The sequence below is a fragment of the Canis lupus genome, chromosome 18 (assembly GCF_011100685.1).
Source record: "Canis lupus familiaris isolate Mischka breed German Shepherd chromosome 18, alternate assembly UU_Cfam_GSD_1.0, whole genome shotgun sequence".
In the NCBI taxonomy this organism is placed as follows: Eukaryota; Metazoa; Chordata; class Mammalia; order Carnivora; family Canidae; genus Canis; species Canis lupus.
In genome coordinates, this window is record NC_049239.1 from 3,654,179 (window position 1) to 3,675,537 (window position 21,359).

At 36.3% G+C, this 21,359-nt stretch overlaps 1 pseudogene; it reads left to right on the top strand.

The window, feature by feature from the left end:
- The first annotated feature begins 278 nt into the window (after positions 1 to 278).
- LOC100687611 overlaps positions 279 to 21,359 on the top strand; it is a 34,297-nt pseudogene continuing 13,216 nt past the window's right edge.

Genomic DNA, 21,359 nt, shown 5'->3' on the forward strand with positions numbered 1-21,359 from the left:
GTTCAGAGGACCATTTACTCCCCTCTCAGAGAGGAAGAGTCCTCATGTTTAATCACAGCCCACTCGGATGTAAGGGTCACACTGTCATCCCTTGAGAATACACGAGAGCAATAGGTCGCCTTAGAACATCCTGTTACCGGGGCCTTCCAGCTTTATAGCATCTATTTTTTTTCTCCCTTATCCAAATGACTTCAGCAAAAATATTACTTTTGTAACATTCTACCTATAATTCTTTACTGCGCTCTTTCACTCTAGGCATGCACATCTGATTCCCCATGATGGTCTTAAATCCAATCACACATCCATCACAGGGAAAACAAATTAAGTGGAGTACCTTTGCAGATAAAGCAGGGACGCTCCTGACTCAGGCTGGAAGGAATAATGTTAATCCCATTACAAATGTTGTGGTGGATGTCACGTAAGGAAAACAGATGGCTCTTTCAACTCTACTTTTCATTTGTCATCCTCCACTGTGAGGCCTCAGCCATGGTGGGTTTAATATCTCCCTGTAATATTCTCTCTGAAAAGCAGTGGGAATTCATAGGACTAGAGACAGATGCGTGGTGGCTTGTGGGATCTAAATACAACAAGGGAAAAATCCTCGAGGAAAATTGTTGGAGATTTTTAGGGGCATTGCATGTTCTCTCCATGGCCACTGTTTTCCCTCTTGGGGAGCATGTAGTCAGCAGAGGTAAAGGTCAATAACCAGCACCTAACCCATGCAGAGCTAGCAACAGTGGTGCAAAAAGGACATTCAGGGTGCCCCCCACTGAGATGATTTGGCCTTACCGTGCAAAAATGGAGGGGTTTCTGTACGATATTCTTTCTGGCAGGAGTGTGATTACGCCAATCTAGGAAGTCGCTCTACTCCACATCCTGTTCCCGGATTGCCAATGTTTTAACCGGATTTCTTTGGTCAGCATTGTACACGTAGGTTGTGAAACAATTGTAATCAATGGTAATCACAGTTACATGGTATCCAGAAGGAATAAATTCAATAATGCAACTCAAATAGTAGATTCATTGAACTTACAAAAATTTAAAACTTAAACTTCTGTGCCTAGAACAGTGCTGTAGTAGTGAAAAAGAATGAGTTTTAAGAAATAATATATATATATATATATATATATATATATATTTAAGATTTTATTTACTTATTTGGGAGAAAGAGAGAGAGCAGGGGAGGAACAGAGGTAGAGGGACAAGCAGACTCCACACTGAACATGAAACGCAATCTTAATCCCAGGACTCTGAGATCATGAGCTGACTGGAAACCAAGAGTCAGACGCTTAACGGACGGAGCCACTCAGATGCCCCTCAAAAAGTATTCTTTTAAATTGTACTGAAATAATTTGATTTTGAAAAATTGTCTTATATGAGGCAATCTGTTCCTTTGTTAAAAAAATAGTATTCAGTTATATTCCTAACCCATTCTTTTACATCTTTTTAAAATGTTTTCATTTAAATTCTAGTTAGTTAACATACTGTGTAATATTAATTTCAGGTGCACAATAGAGTGATTCAACACTATATCTGATGCTCATCACAAGTACCCTCCTTAATCCCCATCACCTATTAACCCATCTTCCCACCATCCTCTCCTCCGGTAAACATCAATTTGTTCTCTACAGTTTAAGAGTTTGCTTTGTGGGGATCCCTGGGTGGCGCAGCGGTTTGGCGCCTGCCTTTGGCCTAGGGCGCGATCCTGGAGACCCAGGATCGATTCCCACGTGGGGCTCCCGGTGCATGGAGCCTGCTTCTCTCTGCCTGTGTCTCTGCCTCTCTTTCCCTCTCTGTTACTATCATAAATAAATAAAAATTTATTTAAAAAAAAAAAGAGTTTGCTTTGTGGTTTACCCCTCCTTTTGTTTCCCCAAGTTCATTTATTTTCTTTCTTAAATTCTACATATGTAGAAAATCATAAAATCAAGCAGTGTATGTCCTTCTCTGACTGGCTTATCTCACTTAGCATAATACTCACTAGCCCCATCCATGCCGTTGCAAATGGCAAGATTTCATTATTTTTTAAGGTTGAGTAATATTCCATTGTGTGCCATGTGTATGTAATATATATATATAACACATGTATATAACATATGTAACATATATGTATGTAATCATCAATTGATGAACATTTGGGCTCTTTATGTAATTCTGTTATGATAGATAATACTACTATAAACATATGTATAAACATATATATGTGCCCCTTTGAATTAGTATTTTTGTATTCTTTGAGTAAATACCTAGTCATAGACTTGCTGGATCTGGGGTGGTTCTATTTTTAACTTTTTTTTTTTTTTTTTTAACTTTTTAAGGACCCTCCATACTATTTTCCAGAGTGGCGGCACCAGTTTGCATTCCCATCAACAGTCCAAGAAGTTTCCTTTCTTTTTTCACATCCTCACCAACATATGTTGTTTCTTGTGATTTCGTTTTGTTTTGTTTTTTGCATTATGACAGGTGTGAAGGTGATATCTCATTATAGCTTTTATTTGCATTTCCCTCATGATGAGTAATGTTGAACATCTTTTATGTATGTGTTGGCCATCTGTATGTGTTCTTTGGAAAAATGTCTAATCATGTGTCCTCTACTCATTTTTAATTAGATTATTCATTTTTGGGTGTTGAGTTTTATAAGTCCTTTATCTGTTTGAATACTAACCCCTTATCAGACATGTCATTTGCAAATGTCTTCTCCCATTCCATGATGGCATTCTGGTTTTGTTGATCGTTTTCTTCATTGTGCAGAAGCATTTTATTTTGATGTAGTCCTTATAGTTTATTTTTGCTTTGGTTTCCCTTGCCTCAAAAGACATATCTACTAAGCAGTTGTTACAACAAATGTCAAATAGGTTACAGCCTGGGTTCTCCTCTAGGACTTTAATGGTTCATGTCTCATGGATTAGGTCTTTAATCCATTGTGAATTTGTTTTTGTCTTTGATGTAAGAAAGTGGTCCAGTTTCATTCTTTTGCATGTCCAGTTTTTCCAACACTACTTGTAGAGATTGTCTTTTTCCCATTGCATATTCTTTACTAGTTTGTTGAAGATGAATTGACTATAGAGTTGTGGATTCATTTCTAGGTTTTCTGGTTTTCTCTTCTGTTCTATTGACCTATGTATCTATTTGTGTGCTCATACCATATATTTTTGTGCACATAGCTTTGTGCAAAAATATAACTTGAAGTCTGGAATTGTGATGCCATCAACTTTGCTTTTCTTTTCCAATATTGCTTTGGCTATCCAGGGCCTTTTGTTGTTCCATAAAAAATTTAAAGTTGTTTACCTCTCTGAAAAATGCTGTTGTATTTTGATAGAGATTACATTAAGTGTGCAGATTGCTTTGGGTAGCATAGACATTTTAATAATATTTTTTCTTCATATGAGCATCAAATATTTTTCCATTTCTTTGTGTCACCTTCAACTTCTTTTTCAGTGTTCTATAAGTTTCAGAATACAGGTTTTTCACCTGTTTGGTTAGGTTTAGCCTAAGTATTTTATGGTTTTTTGGTGCCATTATAAATGAGATTGATTCCGTAATTTATCTCTCTGCTGCTTCATTATTAATGTAGAGAATGCAGTGAATTTCTATACATGGATTTTATTTCTATACATGGATTTTATATTTTAAAGTCTGTGACTTTATTGAATTTGTGTATCAGTTCTAGCAAATTTTTGGTGGAGTCTTTCAGGTTTCTATGTAGTTTATCATGTCACCTGTGAATATTGAAAGTTTGGCTTCTTCCTTGTTGATTTGGATGCCTTTTATTTCTCTTTATTGTCTCACTGTTGTGGTTAGGACTTCCAGTACTAGTTAAATGACAGTTAGTAGGTGGATATCCCTGTCTTGTTCCTAATCATAGAAGAAAAACTCTCAGTTGTTCTTCACTGAGGATGATATTAGCTGTGTGGTTTTTGTTGTTGTTTGTTTGTTTGTTTGTTTGTTTTGCTTTGCTTTGTTTTATTTTAGATTTTATTTTTAAGTAATAAGGGCTCAAACCTGTACCCTTGAAATCAAGAGTCTCATGTTCCACCAACTGAGCCAGCCAGGCACCCCTAGCAGAGGGTTTTTCATATGTGGCCTTTATTATGTTGAGGGATGCCCAAAATATTTTTGCCTAATTACATGAAAATATGATATGGTATTAATAAATAGTAATAATCCACATAATAGTATAATCTACAAATAGTCTAAATATCCAGAAACCTTAAATGAATACTCTAGGTATGACTGCATATCCTCTTCCCATGTATATCAACATTGGTTAGATCTCACTATCTGCATTATAAATTCTTTGAATGTAATAATATGAGAGTAGAACTCTCCTCAGAATACACTAAATGCTCAATGGCTTTTAGTTAGCCTGACCAAGAGTGTGTATGTGTGTGTGCATGTGCATGCATGTGTACACATATATATAGAGAGGAACACACAGACCCAGAGAAGGCCCAATTAACTTTATTTGTCAGGCTTCAAGAATTGTTTACCCTGGGATTTAAGAGCAAGGACGCAGGCATAAAGGGACTGAATTGGATCACTGGAAGCCAGAGACATGATTTGTGAATGCTGAAGCTGATAAAATTTGGATGGAGGGGTAGATTATAAGAAAGATAATCTCACACTCACATATTTTATCAAAACACATGGCTATGGAAACACATTGCTAAGGCCTGTCCCAGAACGCTGTCAGGTGGTGTGAAAGAGAGAGCCCATGCAGCTTAAATTTTTTTAGCTTCAGAGCAAACCCTCCTTTGCCAGACTTTTAGAGAACCATTTAGTCTGCCATTCATGACTGACATGTTTACTGCAGCCCCTCTTTTCCTTATTATGTGAAAGTGAGCTATATCTATGAACCTCTGAGCCTCAGTTTAGCTCACCAAACAGGTTTATTCATTTAAGCAATGCTATGAATATTAGAGAAAATACATATGTTTAGTACAATATGTGAGAAATAGATGCTTTATAAATAATGCTTTCTCATAAAGCATTTGTGTGCTCCACAAAAAGAAATGAAGATCTCAGGAAGCATACATTCAGAGAACTTTATGTTCACTGCTCTAACTCTCCCCATTTGCATGAATAGCACAGGGCCAACTGGCCAGAGGTGCCTGTAGGGAACAGCACACAACACAGGCACAGGTGCCAACAGGGGACTGATGGCTTTGCTTCTTCTCTGGACTTAGGTCTAACTGCCCTCCTGGCTTGGAAGGGAAACACTAACTTTGATTTGTTTAAAAGCGTAAGACCATGCATGATAGTGATTTAGGAGTTATTATCTCCAACAAGATAAATAGAGGACAGTCATTCATGTTGAAATCCTGGTGGAAATCAAGTTTAAGCATCACAAAGTTAGATGTAGCAGATTCACTGGCAATCTTATAGAGGTTCTCATAATATTCTTTGTTTGCTTATACCCCTATAGTACAGATAAGAAACCTGAAGAATAAAGATTTAAGGGATTTATCCAGGATCATTTTATTTAAACTTTATACAACTGATTTTTCAAACTGATGCCCCCTGCCCTGGCAATGTAAATACCAGGCAGTGGGGGTGGGAAGAGCAGGTTGGATACGACAGTGACTGTGAAATCAAATCATTTTAACTGAGTACTGAATGCCTGTTGTATGCAGGCACTATTATAGATGCTGTCAGCTGTGAACAGGAGAAGGCTCCTGGCACCTGCAGAATTGGAAGAGCTATGAGACAGGCTTTAGTTTAATGGGGAAAAAAAAAAAAGAAAAGAAAAAGGAGTTAAGAATGACTACCATCTAAAATCTGTAAAAAGAAGTTAAAGGAAATAAAACAGACGGTTGAATTTATGGTTAATATTATAAGGAAAGATTTCATTGACTGGGAGCAGATAAATATTAGAGTTTTTATATATTCTAATATATAGATATTATATACCTCTATATATTCTAGTATGTATTATATATAATATATAATATCTATATATTAGAATATATAAAATATATTCTAACAATATAAATTATATACAAATTATATAAATTGTATATTTATATATAGTATATTCATATATAAATATACTATATTTATATATATAGTATATTGTGTGTATAAACAAATATAATAGACATATATATGTAAACACACCTGTATTTATTCTGAAGCATAATGCATATATCATATATATGCTAGATATATATGTGTATATATGAATGTCTATTCTGACGTATATACTGTATATGATATAATGTATACACCAGAAATATATATATATATATGTGTGTGTGTCTATTTTAATCTATTACTAAATGAATAGCCACCTTGAGAAACTTATTTTTTTTTTAAAGATTTTATTCATTTATTCATGAGAGACACAGGGAGAGAGGCAGAGACACAGGCAGAGGGAGAAGCAGGCTCCCTACAGGGAGTCCGATGCAGGACTCGATCCCAGGACCCCGGGGTCACGACCCGAGCCGAAGGCAGACACTTAACTACTGAGCCACCCAGACGTCTGGAGAAATTTACTTAACTTCAGTTTCCTTAATAATACAGTGGGGCTGCTAAGCTCACTCACCTACCTTCTAGGGTTTGAGTTGGAAAGATTAAGGGAATTAGCACGAGAAGCACCAAGACCCCCTGGTCTGGTGCACAGGAAACCCATGATATTTGGCCCTTGCTATTATTGTCGGTTGTACACCATGCCAGGTAATGCACACCACACTCCTTTTTTAATAGACTATGAAGTCCCAAATTTCTAGGCATCCATCGCCTTATGCTAGGAATAGGAATTATTATGTTCTGATAATAGATTGTCTTATTATTTTATTTTTTAGAGAGGGAGGGGGAAAGACAGAGGAAGAGGGAAAGAGAGAGGCCCAGGCAGGCTCCATGCCCAGCACCATAGCCTGATGTGGGGCTTAACCCCAGGACCTTGAGGTCATGACCAGAGTCGAAATCAACATCCAGATGCTTAATCGACTGAGGCATTTAGGCTCGCCCGTATAATCAATTATTAATTAACAGTTCCATAAATGACATTATAAACTGTGTAAGTAAACAACAGCAAAAAAAAAATCATCTCCTTAGGAAGGCCGCTGTTTCTCCCTGTGCCAAATGGAGGCTCAAACTGCTCCTTCTCTCCTCAATGGGCTGCGAATCCCAGGCTGTGTGGATATGATGTTTGCACAGCACATTCAACCATATAGAGTCAACATCTCCAAGCAGGAATCGTGTTTGAGGTCTGATCAAAACTGATGACGGCGGGGCAAAATTGATATAGATGATGGTGTAATTTGACTAAAGAATGTTCTTGAAACAGGATTTTGAAGTCGCTCCGTTTTCTCTCCCGCCGTAAGGTATCACAGGAGTTAGCCAACACTACATCATTAAACTGGAATAACAAGACAGCTAAAAGTGAATTTATCTGTGTGGGCAGTCATTTTGGACTACTTCGTTGATAGCACCATATGTTAGCTACAGTTGGCATTCCACGGGGAACTGCAAATGTTTACAGATGCTTTGAGGGAGACGTTCTTTGTATTGCAGGGCTTGGCACGTGGAGAAGCTTGCCCAGGAAACATGACATAAAGGTATGTTTTTTTTTTATGAAATATTTTATCTGTAGTCCATTTTTACTTCTGCTTCATATTTAAAAGACTTCATATACCTGGGAGATTTGGAAATTGAAGAGAGTGTGGCTCCTGGATCACTATCTACCCTTGGCTCCCATCTCTGTCTTCCTACCATGTCTTGGCAATAGATGATTTTGAAATTGTCAGATGCAAAATGGAAACAACTTGTCAGAATTATATTCCATGGAGTGGTTTGTTTTGTAGAGGTTGCTCCTTGAAGCTCTTTATAGAGTTTTAAGAAATATATTTTGAGTTCTTTTAAAAATCAATGGGCATGTCAACAGGAAATAATTTCTGCTCAAGAAATGTGTTATAATTGTTAAATTGGGACTAGAAAAGTGAAAACAAAATCTTATATGTTATCAACTCTCACCTTGAAGATTTTGGTATGAAAACTTCCCAGGTGAATTTTGTGAGGAAAATTAAACTTATATAATCTTTCTTTTTTTTTTTTTATTTCTGGTTTGCCCATGACAATCTCAAAGTGTCCTAGTCTGGAATATAAATTGTATGCTTACCCTAGTTACAACTTGTATTTTTCCTTTCAGCCCAGTTCTCATCTTCCATGAAAGCCATAATTCCCGGGTAACTAATGATGGATGGAACCAAGCCCTGCTTGAGATCTTACATCATGGGAACATCACAGAAGGCACCATGGAGGACAAAGTAAGTGGCTCCCAGCTGTATCTGCCACCATTTATCTTGGTGACTTTGGACATATAATTTGCATGCTTGGGCTTCAGTTTTAGCACCTATAAAATTAAAGATTTGGGGGATAAATATTTTCCGAGCATCACTCTGACAGCACCTAACTACAAGTTTGTGTTTGCTTTTCATCAAGCAGAATTCTGGAGATGTGTGTGCTCTGGTTGGGCTATAGTTCCAGCTGTCTTTGCATCTATTGGAGTCAAAGACTCATTCTTCCAGAAAGAGCATGAACAGATGTTTGTGTTTAGATCCTATATCCAGAGCAGTATAAAAGTAGGTATGACTCCTCTACTGCTTTTTTCCCCACCCATTGGCTAATGGCAAGGAACACCAGGTCTTAAAGAAAACAGAATACAGATTAGAGAAATGTAGGTTCTGGAATGATCATGAGCCAGCTCACCCACAAATGAGGAACTAGCTTTTGATTCTACATAACTAAAAAAATAGTTTCCTACATTTGTTCAGCCACTGAGATTTCTAGGATTATTTGTAACAGCATCCAACAGATCATAAGTTCAAGTTGCCTTTGAATCTAACTTGAGCTTTGGTCTAGTAGCCATTGACATTCCAACTAAACTTGAATCCTTTCCAGTCAGAGCAGTCAGATGTGCAGGATACAGCTTTCCTTTTCTTTCCGGGGGGGGGGGGTTATATATTTATATATTTTATAAATATGTTATATTTTAAAAATATAAAACTATTTATATTAATATAAAAATATAAAATTTATATTTATATTATATTTATAACATAATTTATATTATTTATAAATTAATATTAAAAATATAAAATTATTTTTATATTATTTATAAAATAATTTTATATTTTTATAATAAAATATATATTTTAAAAATATTTTATAAATTTTTTATAAAAATTTTTTTTAAAAAATTTATAAATATATAAATTATATATATGTATATATATATATATATATATATATATATATATACACACACACATTTTTTCCCCGACAGAGAAATCTGTGACTCATAGTAGCAGTCTGTTTGTTTGAGCTCATATGAAGTTAGAAGTACTGTGAAAACTGGTAAACTGACTTAGTGGTAATTGCGGATTAGACCCCATTGTGCTAAATAATGCAGAAGTCAGTGTTATAAGCAAAGGTTTAAACACAACATTGTTGGGGTCAAAATTAGGACACTTAGAGGAAAACCATGGAATTGGAAGAAGAGGGAGGGAACAAGAGATAATGGTGTCTTATAGACAAAGAAACACCACATGCAAAAATGAGTAACAAAAATGGATTAACATCTACGGAATTAAGATCAGAAATAGCTAGAGACATAAAAGTGAGATCTAAGAAAGAAAGGATTGAAAATCCTCAACCATGATTTTCAGATGTAGTGATATAAATGCACTCAGGCAAGTACAGGACAGAGAAGAGAGAGGAACATTCCCAATGGAGACACAGAAACAGAAAGAAGGAAATAGGTTTAGCCCATACAGTTTACAATTTAACCAATTCTATTTGGAAATACTACTTTATAGATGCTTAGTTTATGTTTACATAAAATTTTAGGGCTGCCTGGGTGGCTCAGCAGTTTAGCGCTGCCTTCGGCCCAGGGCCTGATCCTGGAGACCCGGGATTGAGTCCCACGTCGGGCTCCCCGCATGGAGCCTGCTTCTCCCTCTGCCTGTGTCTCTGCTTCTCTCTCTCTCTCTCTCTGTCTCTCTTGAATAAATACATAAAATCTTTTTTTTAATTTAAATTTATAGTATGGATTTGGTGGTTTTGCATACATTTCTTTTTATAACCCAAATGTAAAGAAGTGCTTCCGGTTTTGATATAGCCTTCATAGAGATGCCCCATAGAAATTGCAATAACTGTGTTGGAAGGTGAAGTGCAGCCTTTAATAAATATTTGGATTGTAAGGCAGGTAATATCACAGATGAGCACATCATTATGTTTCTAACTCTGCTCAAAATGTCTGTTTGTTGTATTTGTTGTGTACGCATGTGTGTGTGTGTGTGTGAAGGGAGAGTTACACATACACACAATCCTCAGTATGAAACCTACCTCGTTAAACTGAATCATATACTTTTGTCATGAGAAAAATGTAGAGCTGTTTTGTGAAATGCTTTAAGGAATTAACATTTTCTGTACAGAAAGAATTAAGTGAAAAATTACAATGTGGAATTAGAGCAAATTACAGAATATGAAAAACAGGAAGGGAAATAGTGTAATAATGTATTCAGTGAGAACGTGTGATTGACTGACAAGACTTGAAGAACTTGAATAGAAGAAAAGCATTGGCCTCTGATAGTTAGAATACAAGGAGAACAAAACTTTACCACCCAAGGGTGGAAATATATATATATATATATATATATATATATATATATATATATCAGATATTTAAGCTATTTAAGCTTTGGTGCTCATTTTCACAGTTTTATAGGAAATTTGGCTTAGGGCTTTGCAGCCATTGAAACATAAAAAAGAAAGTTGTATCTGTTTTCAGTGCCTAATAAAAGAAAATATCATTAATTTTTTTTTCTGAAGCTGATCACTGAAACTAATTACCTAAACAAAAATTGCCATATGCTCACTGAACAAGAAATTGGACAAACTTAAAAAGTGGTTTTACACAGAAATTCTTTAGGTGGTAGTAGCTGTATCTATCCTCAGAAAAAGCAAAGCATCCCTGATGCCATTGCTCACGGAAGTGATATTTGTGAGAAGCTAATCAAATGAGATTTAACACCTAACCTGAGGCAAGGACAAACTTAAAATTTGTTGGAAAAAATGGATAGAACGCAGGCATCCATTGATTTTCAACTTGTAGTGACAGATTCCATCAATCACCGGAACTATTTACTTTCCCTTTGTGTGTGTGTTAGAAAGGGGGGAGGCAAAAATGTACGCTGTTTTATAAATTTAATATGTATAACTGGCAAAGGAGACAGTGAAACACACTGCCCTTCCTCCACTGCTACCACCCTACGCTGGCGAAATGGTTCCTGCTCTACTAGAGAATTAAGTAAAATCAGTCAATTACAGCTATGAGGGAGTAGGAAGTTAATCCAAAGTTAATCTAAAAAGTTCCAACACAATCTCTAACATGGGGTTACACAAATAAGTCAGGGAGTTCCTGCAAAATCAAGCAAATAAGTTAAGAGGAGTTTAAATTTATTCAGCATCGCTGAATTATGGAATACTCCCCACATGGACTGCTTCACCTATAGCCAGTTTCCACATGAAGAATTATTTAATGATATTTTTAAATGCAAAAGAAATCATTTTTTTTAGGATTTCATTTATTTATTTGAGAGAGAGAGAAAAAGTGTGAGTGTGCATGAGCAGAGAGGGGCAGAAGGGGATGGAGAGGGAGAAAGCATCTGAAGTGGACTCTACACTGAGCGTCTGGGGCCCAGCCCCATAACCAGAAGATCAAGACCTGAGCCCAAACCAAGAGTTGGATGCTTAACCAAATGAGCCACCCAGATGCCCCCAAAGGAAATCACTTTTGATGTCATTTTAATATATTTGCTTATTTTACATTGAAATAAAACTAAAGGCAGAATTAAATGTTTTGTCCTGCCTTTATGAAAACTCACTAAAGTTCCTCTATTTCTTTGGATGATACAGGGTTTATTTATTTATTTATTTATTTATTTATTTATTTATTTATTCATGAGAGACAGAGAGAGAGATAGAGGCAGAGACCCAGGCAGAGGGAGAAGCAGGCTCCATGCAGGGAGCCCGACGGGGGACTCGATCCTGGGTCTCCAGGATCAAGCCCTGGGCCAAAGGCGGCGCTAAACCACTGAGCCACCCGGGCTGCCAATACAGGGTTTAAAAGAGAATCCCAGTTACACAAAATAAATCTACCATTCCTAAAACCCAAGCATTTTTAAATGTTTTCTAGAAATCCATACTAACAAACCCAAATGCTAAAAAATATCCTTAAAAATTCCAAATGATGTACAAAGTGATGGGACCCAGAAGTAGATGCCAAATCACTCAGAGAGTTGGATTTAGGGAGAAATCAGTTTCATGTGTTTTTTTGTTTGTTTGTTTTTTGTTTTTGTTTTTCTGTTTGTTTTAGAAGCAAACCCACTTTAATTGGCAGTGTAGGAAGAAATGGGAGCAGTGCAGGCATGACCAGGTGAGACCAGGCCGCTCCCCTGTCCTGGGCGAGGTACCTGTTCTGCTCAGAGAGTTCTCAGGCTGGGGCCTGGCGGGGTACAGATGCAGGGCTAGAGCTACTGCCTTGAGTGGCAGGTATAGAAACACAGGTGCCTGCAGAACTGAGGATGGGGGTGTCGGGGGTTAGGGTGCACAGGACTGAGGCCGGGGCATATGTATATCTGTGCATATCTGTGTGTTCACATGTGTGTACATGCATACACACGAGCACAATGTGGACAGGATCTATAAAAGCCGCCACAGACTGATCTACATAGACGGTCGGAGGTAAGACACCCCAACTCCCTGAAAGCCCCAGAGGTTGAGGAGACATCAAGAAGGGGAGCACGCCATGCTCTGTGCCAAATGCCCGGGCCTGGCCCTGCCCCTCAGCCTTGCTGTGTGAGCCGGGACAAGAGAGTTACCATGTCTGAGCCTCGGAAAGATTCACCGTGTCCCCTTCACTGCTTTGAGGACTCCAGACACTCCTGGACTTTCTCCTCAGAACACTTGGCCTTTCTCCAGCCCATCTGGCCCCTTGCGGTCGTCCATTATGACCCACACTCAACACGATCCCTTTCATATACTTGGGAACTCTACCCTAGAGGTTTACACCTTCACAGTTTGAGCAGCAGCTGTGGTTTTGTTTTAGCTACTGTTAAAATTAAGTAAAAGGATGGTCTACTTTGAAGAATTATCAACACAAAACAATTTCCCATTTTATTTGCACATCCACGAAATCAACTGCAAACAGGAAATCATTATTTTTAGCAAAACCTCAGATCTTGCTTCTCAACCCATTTTTATGGGGAAAGAACATTTTTTTTCCAATACCTCTCAGATCTGTACTCTTAAAAAATGAAAGAAAAATAACATAAAAAGAAATGCAATACAACATTCTATTTTTAATGATTATCTTCAACAGAAAATAATTATTTTCTCAAGTTACTATAAAAGTTTCTAGATTTCCCTGTTCTTAAACTATTATGGACTGGAAAGAAAAAAGTTTGAGAGCCTACACCTGCCAACGGGCTACATTTTAGGTAGGCAACTCGTAAGAATTATTCTTTTTTTTTTTTTTTCATTTTTCACTTTATTTAAATTTAATTAATTAACATAATGTATTATTGGTCTCAGAGGTCGAGGTCATAGTGATTCATCAGTCTTATATGACACCCACTGCTCATTACATCACATGCCCTCCTTAATCCCCATCACCCAGTGACCTCATCTCCCCACCCTCTCCCATCCAGCGACCCTCAATTTGTTTCCTATGATTAAGAGTTTCTTAGGGTTTGTCTCTGTCTCTCTGATTCTCTTTTGTTTTATTTTTTTCTTTTCTTCCCCTATGATCCTATGTTTTGTTTCTTAAATTCCACATATTTGTGAGATCATATGATAATTGTCTTTCTCTGGTTGGCTTATTTCACATAGTGTATATCCTCTAGCTCCATCCTCATCTTTGCAAATGGCAAGATTTCATATTTTATGGCTGAGTAGTATTCCATTGTGTACATACACCACCTCTTTATCCGTTCATCTGCCGATGGACATCTGGAGTCTTTCCACAGTTTAGCTATTGTACACATTGCTGCTATAAAAATTGGGGTGCAGGGGCCCTTCTGATCACCACACTTGTATCTTTGGGGTAAATACCCACTAGTGCAATTGCAGGGTTATAGGGCATTTCTATTTTCAACTTTTTGAGGACCCTCCATACTGTTTTCCAGAGTGACTGCGGCATCTTGCATTCCCACCAACAGTGTAAGAGGGTTCCCCTTTCTCCACATCCTCGCTGACATCCATCATTTCCTGACTTGTTCATTGTAGCCATTCTGATTGGTGTATGGTGGTGTCTCATTGTGGTTTTGATTTGTATATCCCTGATTCCAAGTGATGTGGAGCATTTTTTCACATGTCTGTTGGCCACGTGTATGTCTTCTTTGGAGAAATGTCTGTGTCTTCTGCTCATTTCTTGATTGGATTATTTGTTCTTCAGGTGTTGAGTTTGATAAGTTCCTTATATATTTTGGATACTAGCCCTTTACCTGATAGTCATTTGCAAATATCTTCTCCCATTCTGTTGGTCACCTTTTTGTTTTGTCAACTGTTTCCTTTGCTGTACAAAAGCTTTTTATCTTGATGAAGTTCCAATAGTTCATTTTTGGCTTTCTTTCCATTGCCTTTGGAGACATGTCTAGCAAGAAGTTCCTGAGGCCAAGGTCAAAGAGGTTGCTGCCTGTGTTCTTCTCTAGGGTTTTGGTTGATTCCTGTCTCACATTTGGGTCTTTCATCCATTTTGAGTATATTTGTTTGAATGGTGAGGAAATGGTCCAGTTTCATTCTCTTGCATGTGGCTGTCCAATTTTCTCAAAATCATTTGTTGAAGAGAATGTCTTTTTTTCCATTGGATATTCTTTCCTGCTTTGTTGAAAATTAATTGAGCATAGAGTTGAGGGTCCCTTTCTGGTTTTGCTATTCTGTTCCATTGATCTATGTGTCTGTTTTGTGCCATACTATCTTGATGATTACAAGTTTATAATAGAGTTTGAAAAACAGAATTGTGATGCCATCAGTTTTGTTTTTCTTTTTCAACATTCTTTTGGCTATTCAGCTTCTTTTATGGTTCCATACAAATTTTAGGATTATTTGTTCTAACTCTGTGTAATAAGTTGATGGTATTTCGATAGGGATTTCAGCGAATATATAGATTGCTCTGGGTAGCATAGTCATTTTAACAATAATCGTTCTTCCAATCCATGAGTGTGGAATGTTTTTCCATTTCCTTGTGGCTTCCTCAATTTCTTTCATGAGTGGTCTATAGTTTTCTGAGAACAGAGATGTTACCTCTTTGATTAGGTTTATTCCTAGGTATCTTATAGTTTGGGGTGCAATTGTGAATGAGATTGAATCTTTAATTTATCTTTCTTCTAAGAACAATTATTATGCATTTCCTTACCCAAGTATATGTTGTGTGGGTCAGGATTTGGGGGGGAAAGTGGATAATTTTCCTTTTAACAGGCAAAATTATCCAAGATTGAATTTGGTGAGAGTCTACATTGCTAATCAAATTAAGATTTGTAGTTACTGAATATTAGTTTTTAGGTTGCCAATATAAACATTATTTTTAAAACTTGTGTAGGTAGGGAATGTCTCAGCAGTTGAGCACCTGCTTTTGGCCCACAGCGTGATCCTGAAGTCCCGGGATTGAGTCTCACATTGAGCTCCCTGCATGGAGCCTGCTTCTCTCTCTGCCTATGTCTCTGACTCTCTGTGTGCGTGTGTGTGTGTGTGTGTGTGTGTGTGTGTGTCTCATGAATAAATAAATAAAATATTTAAAAATAAATAAATAATTAAACTTGTGTAGGTAGTCTTTAATACTTCCTTATGGAAAGCCAAAGGTTTTCCTCAAAGAACAACTTTAAATAACTCCAAAGTAACTAAAACTACAAAAATGCCTAACAGAAGCTAGAAAATTTTACTGTAGCAGACACAAAACATGGAAAATACAATTTATCTAATACTTAGTTGCCTTGAGTAGAAATCAATGTTATTTTTAAGTGATAGTGTTTCCTGGTGAAACCACCAGATTTTGAGTCCCCTATAATAGGACAAACTGACTTATGCTATGATTTTATTTATCCATCTGAAAATTAAAGAATATATGTCAACCATATGCTTCAGGCCATTTTGGCTTGTCTTCGAGTAGGGAGTGTCGTAAAACGACATTGCAGTTCACATACTTCTTGAAGCCACTATTTGTTTCTGATAATACCTTTGTTTCTATATCTTCTAAAGCAGGAGAGTATGTATTACACTAAAGAAAACCATTCTATGCATTTTTATTTATTTTTTTAATTTTTTTTCATTCTATACTTTTTAAATGTAAGTTAAGGATACAGGTGGCTATGGCTGGCAACGACCTATTTCAGAATAAACATCTCTGTTGGAAAGGCATCTCCATATGACATTTTGATCCAGGTTCTGCAAAAATCCCAAGTCTATAACAAAGTCACAGAATCTCTTAAATGATGAATTCTGAAAAGAAAATTCCTTACTCTCTTCTTGCTTGTAGTTTTATCGAGCTGTTAAGAGTATCAAGCATTGACCACCATTGGGCAAGATACACTTACAATTCCTTTGAATTTCATGGGAGCTATTGGATCCTACCTTGGGGTATGGTAATTTGTGTTTTTTGGAACCAGGACAGTCTGCCTCTGTGTTCCCAACAGTGTGCTCCTGGTGAGCTGTGAGATAATGATGGTTGTAAATGTTTAATACTGCTGAAAATTTTAAAACTGGTTTTTCAACTTGTCAAAATTTACAGCATTTGAAATCATGTTTGAACATGATTCTTACAGCTCTCTCCTTAATATTTTGGCTCTGCAGTTTTGCCACTGAGAACACAAGACTGCATAACATATTTCTTTCCTGCTCCCATTACATTCCACAGATTCAGGGCTTTTAGTTTGACTCCTATTGAGATGGAATTTGTTATTCCTCAAAGTGAATATCTGATGTGCATGTGGAGAGTATTTACTTTTTTGTTGATTACTTGGTCTCATATCTTTCAATTTTTTCCAGCTTTACTGAGGTATAATTGACAAATAAAAATTGTATATATTTTTTATATATTTTATTTATTCATGAGAGACACAAAGAAGAGAGGCAGGAGGCCCTATGTGGGACTCGATCCTAGGATTCGATCCTGGGACTCCAGGATCACGTCCCGGGCTGAAGTCAGGCGCTAAACCACTGAACACCTAGGCGTCCCCAAAATTGTATATACTTGAACTATTCAACCTGATGTTTTGATATGTGAATTGTGAGATGATTGCCACACTCAAGCTAATTAACATTATCATTCAGCTCACACAGTTACTGTGTGTGCAACTCTTAGCAAATTTCAAGTATACGGTACAATACTATTAACTAGAATTATCATGTTGTACATTAGATCTTCAGAACTTTATTTATCCTGCACAACTTAAACTTTGTATCCTTTGACCAATATCTTGTTTCCCCTACTCTTCAAACCCTGATAACAACTGGACTCAGCTTATGAGTCCAACTTTTTTGATTCTACAGAAAAGTGAGATCATGCAGTGTTTGTATTTTGTGTCTGGTTTAGTTCATGTTAACAATGTCCTCCAGGTTCACCCATGTTGTCATGAATGTCATAATTTCCTTCTTCGTAAAGGCTGAAAAATATTATATTGTGTATATTATATTTATACAGTATCTCATTTTCTTTATCTATTTATTCGACTGACATTTAGGTTGTTTTTGTATCTTGGCTACTGTGAAAAATACTGTAATGAGTCCCATTTTATATACCATTAAATTTACCCATTTTGAGTTTTCAACTCTATGATATTTAGAAATTATGGAGTTGTAAATTCATCATGGGTAAGCAGTATTAGAACATTCTTTTTCAAATAACATGATCTCTTAGTCTCATTTACTATTAATCCTGATTTTTCAAGCTCTGCCTCATACAATCAATCATTTATTTTTTGTCTCTACAGATTTGCCTTTTCTGAGTATTCATATAAGTGAAATCATACAATATGTGTCATCTCATGTCTTGCTTTTTAAGCTAGCATAATACTGTTGAGATTTATTCACGTGGTAGTATGTATCAGCATTCTGTTCTCTTTATGGATGTATAATATTCTGTGGTATTGACATACTAGATTTTGTATGTCCCTTCACAAGTTGATAAATATTTGGGAGGTTTCCGATTTTTTAGCATTATAAATAATTTTTCTAAGAATATTTGTGTGCAAGTTTTGTATGGCTATATATTAAGTTTCATAACTGGTATGTGAAAGTCCTCGAACTTTGTTCTTTTAAAACTTGTAACTGGTTGAAAAGATGTTCAACATCATGTGTCATTAGGGAATGGCAAGCAAAACAACAAGGAGAGATTACTACACACCTAGTAATATGTGAAAGTTAAAAAATACTGCCAGTACCAAGTGCTGGTGAGGATGTGGAGCATAGGAATTCTCATGCATTGCTGGTAGAAATGCAAAATGATACAGACACTCTGGGAGAAAGTGTGACAGTTTCTTACAAAACTATACTCTTACCCTATGATGAATCATGCTTCTTGGTATTTACTCAATGGAGATGAAAACTTATGTCCACACTGGGGTACTTGGGTGGCTGGGTCATTTAAACATCTGCCTTAAGCTCAAGTCCTGATCCCAGGGTTCTGTGATTGAACAGCACATAGGACTCTCTGCTCAATGGGGACTCTGCTTCTCCCTTGCCCTTCCCCACCACTCTTGCTATCTGTCGCTATATCTCTATCAAATAAACAAATGACTAACTCTAAAAAAAAGAGAGAGAGAGAGAGAAAGAAAGAAGAAAGGAAAGAAAGAAAGAAGAAAGAAAGAAAGAAAGAAAAAGAAAGAAAGAAAGAAAGAAAGAAGAAAGAAAGAAAGAAAGAAAGAAAGAAAGAAAGAAAGAAAGAAAGAAAGAAAACTTATGTCCACACAACAAACTGCACATAGATATCTATAGCAGCTTTAATCATGATTGCCAAGGCTCAGAATCAACCAAGATGAGCTTCAGCAGGTGAACAGATAACTAAACTGTAGTGCATCCAGACAATGGAATATTACTCAGCGCTAAAAGGAAATGAGTGATCCAGCCATAAACAAAAACATGGAGGAACACAAATGCATATTACTAAGTGAGAGAAGCCAGTCTGAAAGGCACCATACTGTATAATTTCAATATATGACATTGTGGAAGAAAAGCAAAGTTCTAGAAACAGTAAAAAGATCAGAGGTAACCAGAGGTGATGGAAGAGGGCAGAGGATTTTGGGAAGAGTGAAACTACTCTGTATGGAACTATAACGGTGCACACATGTCATAATAAATTTGCTGAATCTTATAGAATGTACACCAAGAGTGAACCCTAATGTGGAATAAAGACTTTGGGTGATAATGGCATCACGTGTCAGTGTAGGTTTATCTATAGTAGGAGATGTATGGCTCCAATGCAGGGTGCTATATAGTGGGAGAGATAAACTGTGGGGGCAGGGGCAGAGGGTATTTGGAAACGCTCTGACTTCTGCTTACTTTCACTGTGAACCTAAAACTGCTCTGACAGTTTATTGAAATTCAAAAAAAAAAAAATAGTTTATCTGGATTTTTGCATTTCTATATACATTTTAGAATCTGCTTCAAAGTATCTGTAAAAAAAGTTTGTTGTAATATTTATAGAATATTTGTAGATCCTGTAGACAATCTATATTTTTTAATCCTATTTGTTGAATCTATGTATCAAATTGGGGAGAAATGACATCATAACAATGTTGAGTTTTTCAATCCAAGAACATGGAATGTCTGTTTATTCTGACATTCAAGTTCCCTCGGCAATTCTTATTTTATTATTTCTTAGCATACAAGTCTTACTCTACTGTTGTTAAATTTATTCATGAGTGTTCTATTCTTTCTGATGTGATTGTGAAAAATTTTGTTCCTCATTTCATTTTCTTATTAGACATTGCTTGTATAAAGACACATGGTTGGTTTTTCAGTATTGACTTAACTTGCTCTCTATATATTTTACTTCTAATTATTTTGTAGATGCCCTTGGACATTTTTTATATACAAGATCATGTTGTCTGTGAGAAAAGGTAGTTTTACCACCTCCTTTCCAATCTAGATGCCTTTTATTTCTTTTTGTTGCCTGATTGGACTAGCTAGAAATCCCAGGACAACATTTAATAGAAATGATAGAAGCAGACGTGCTTGACTTACTACTGATTTTAGGCAGGATATCTTAAATCTTTCACCATTAGGTGCAGTGCTCATTGCGAGTGTTGTATAGATGCCCATTATTAAAGAGTTAATGTCTACGAAAAATTTGAGAGTGTTTAATCGTGAATGAGTGTTGGGTTTCTCCCAATGTTTTATTTATGCCTGTAGAGATAATCATGTGGTTTATACTCCTTATTTATGAACATCATATTGATATTTACATGTTCTGTTTTCTCTTGAAAATAATATGCTTTGGGCGCCTGGGTGGCTGAGTCAGCTGAATCTCTCACTCTTGATTTCAGTTCAGTTCATGACTTCCGGGTCTTGAGATCAAGCCCTGAATCCGGCTGTGTGCTTAGCAGGGAGTCTGCTTGAGTTGCTCTCTCTCCCTCTCCTCTCCTTCTGTCCCTCCCCCCCCTCAAATAAATAAACAAGTCTTTTAAAAAAATGTATTTTTTGCTGTTATTGGTTATCATAAGCTAGTCAAGTTGACAGTGTTCTTCAATTGTCTAATTTTTTCTGATTTTTTGACAAGTTGTTCAATCAATTATTGAGTTCTATCAAATATTGAAATCTTCAACTACTATTATGAACTATTTCTGTCTTCAGTTCTGACTAAATATCATGTATTTTGGGGTTCTGTTGCTAGCGAAATATCTGTAATTGCTTCCTGCTGAATGGAATCTTTTATCATTGCAAAATATCTCTTTTTGTCTCTAGTATTACTATTAGTATCATATTTTTGCCTTAATACCTATTTTGTGTATTAGTATAGCCATTACAATTCTCTTTTGGTTGTTGTTTGTAAGACATTTCTTTTACAATTCTTTTACTTTTGAACTATTTGTCTTTGAATAGAATTTGTCTTTTGCATAGTCTGTAGCTAGATTCTGTTTTTTATTTTATTATTATTATTATTATTTTAGATTCTGTTTTTTAATACAGTCACCAGATTGTGAATTGGAGTATTTAATCCATTTATTTAGTTTAATTATTAATATGATTGGGTTTTGCAATTTGCTTTCTATGTGTTTTATGTCTTATGTGTTTCTCTATTCCTGCTTTTTTGTTTAACAGGTCTTTTCTTGTGTGCCACTTAAATTTCTTTAAAAAAATGTTAT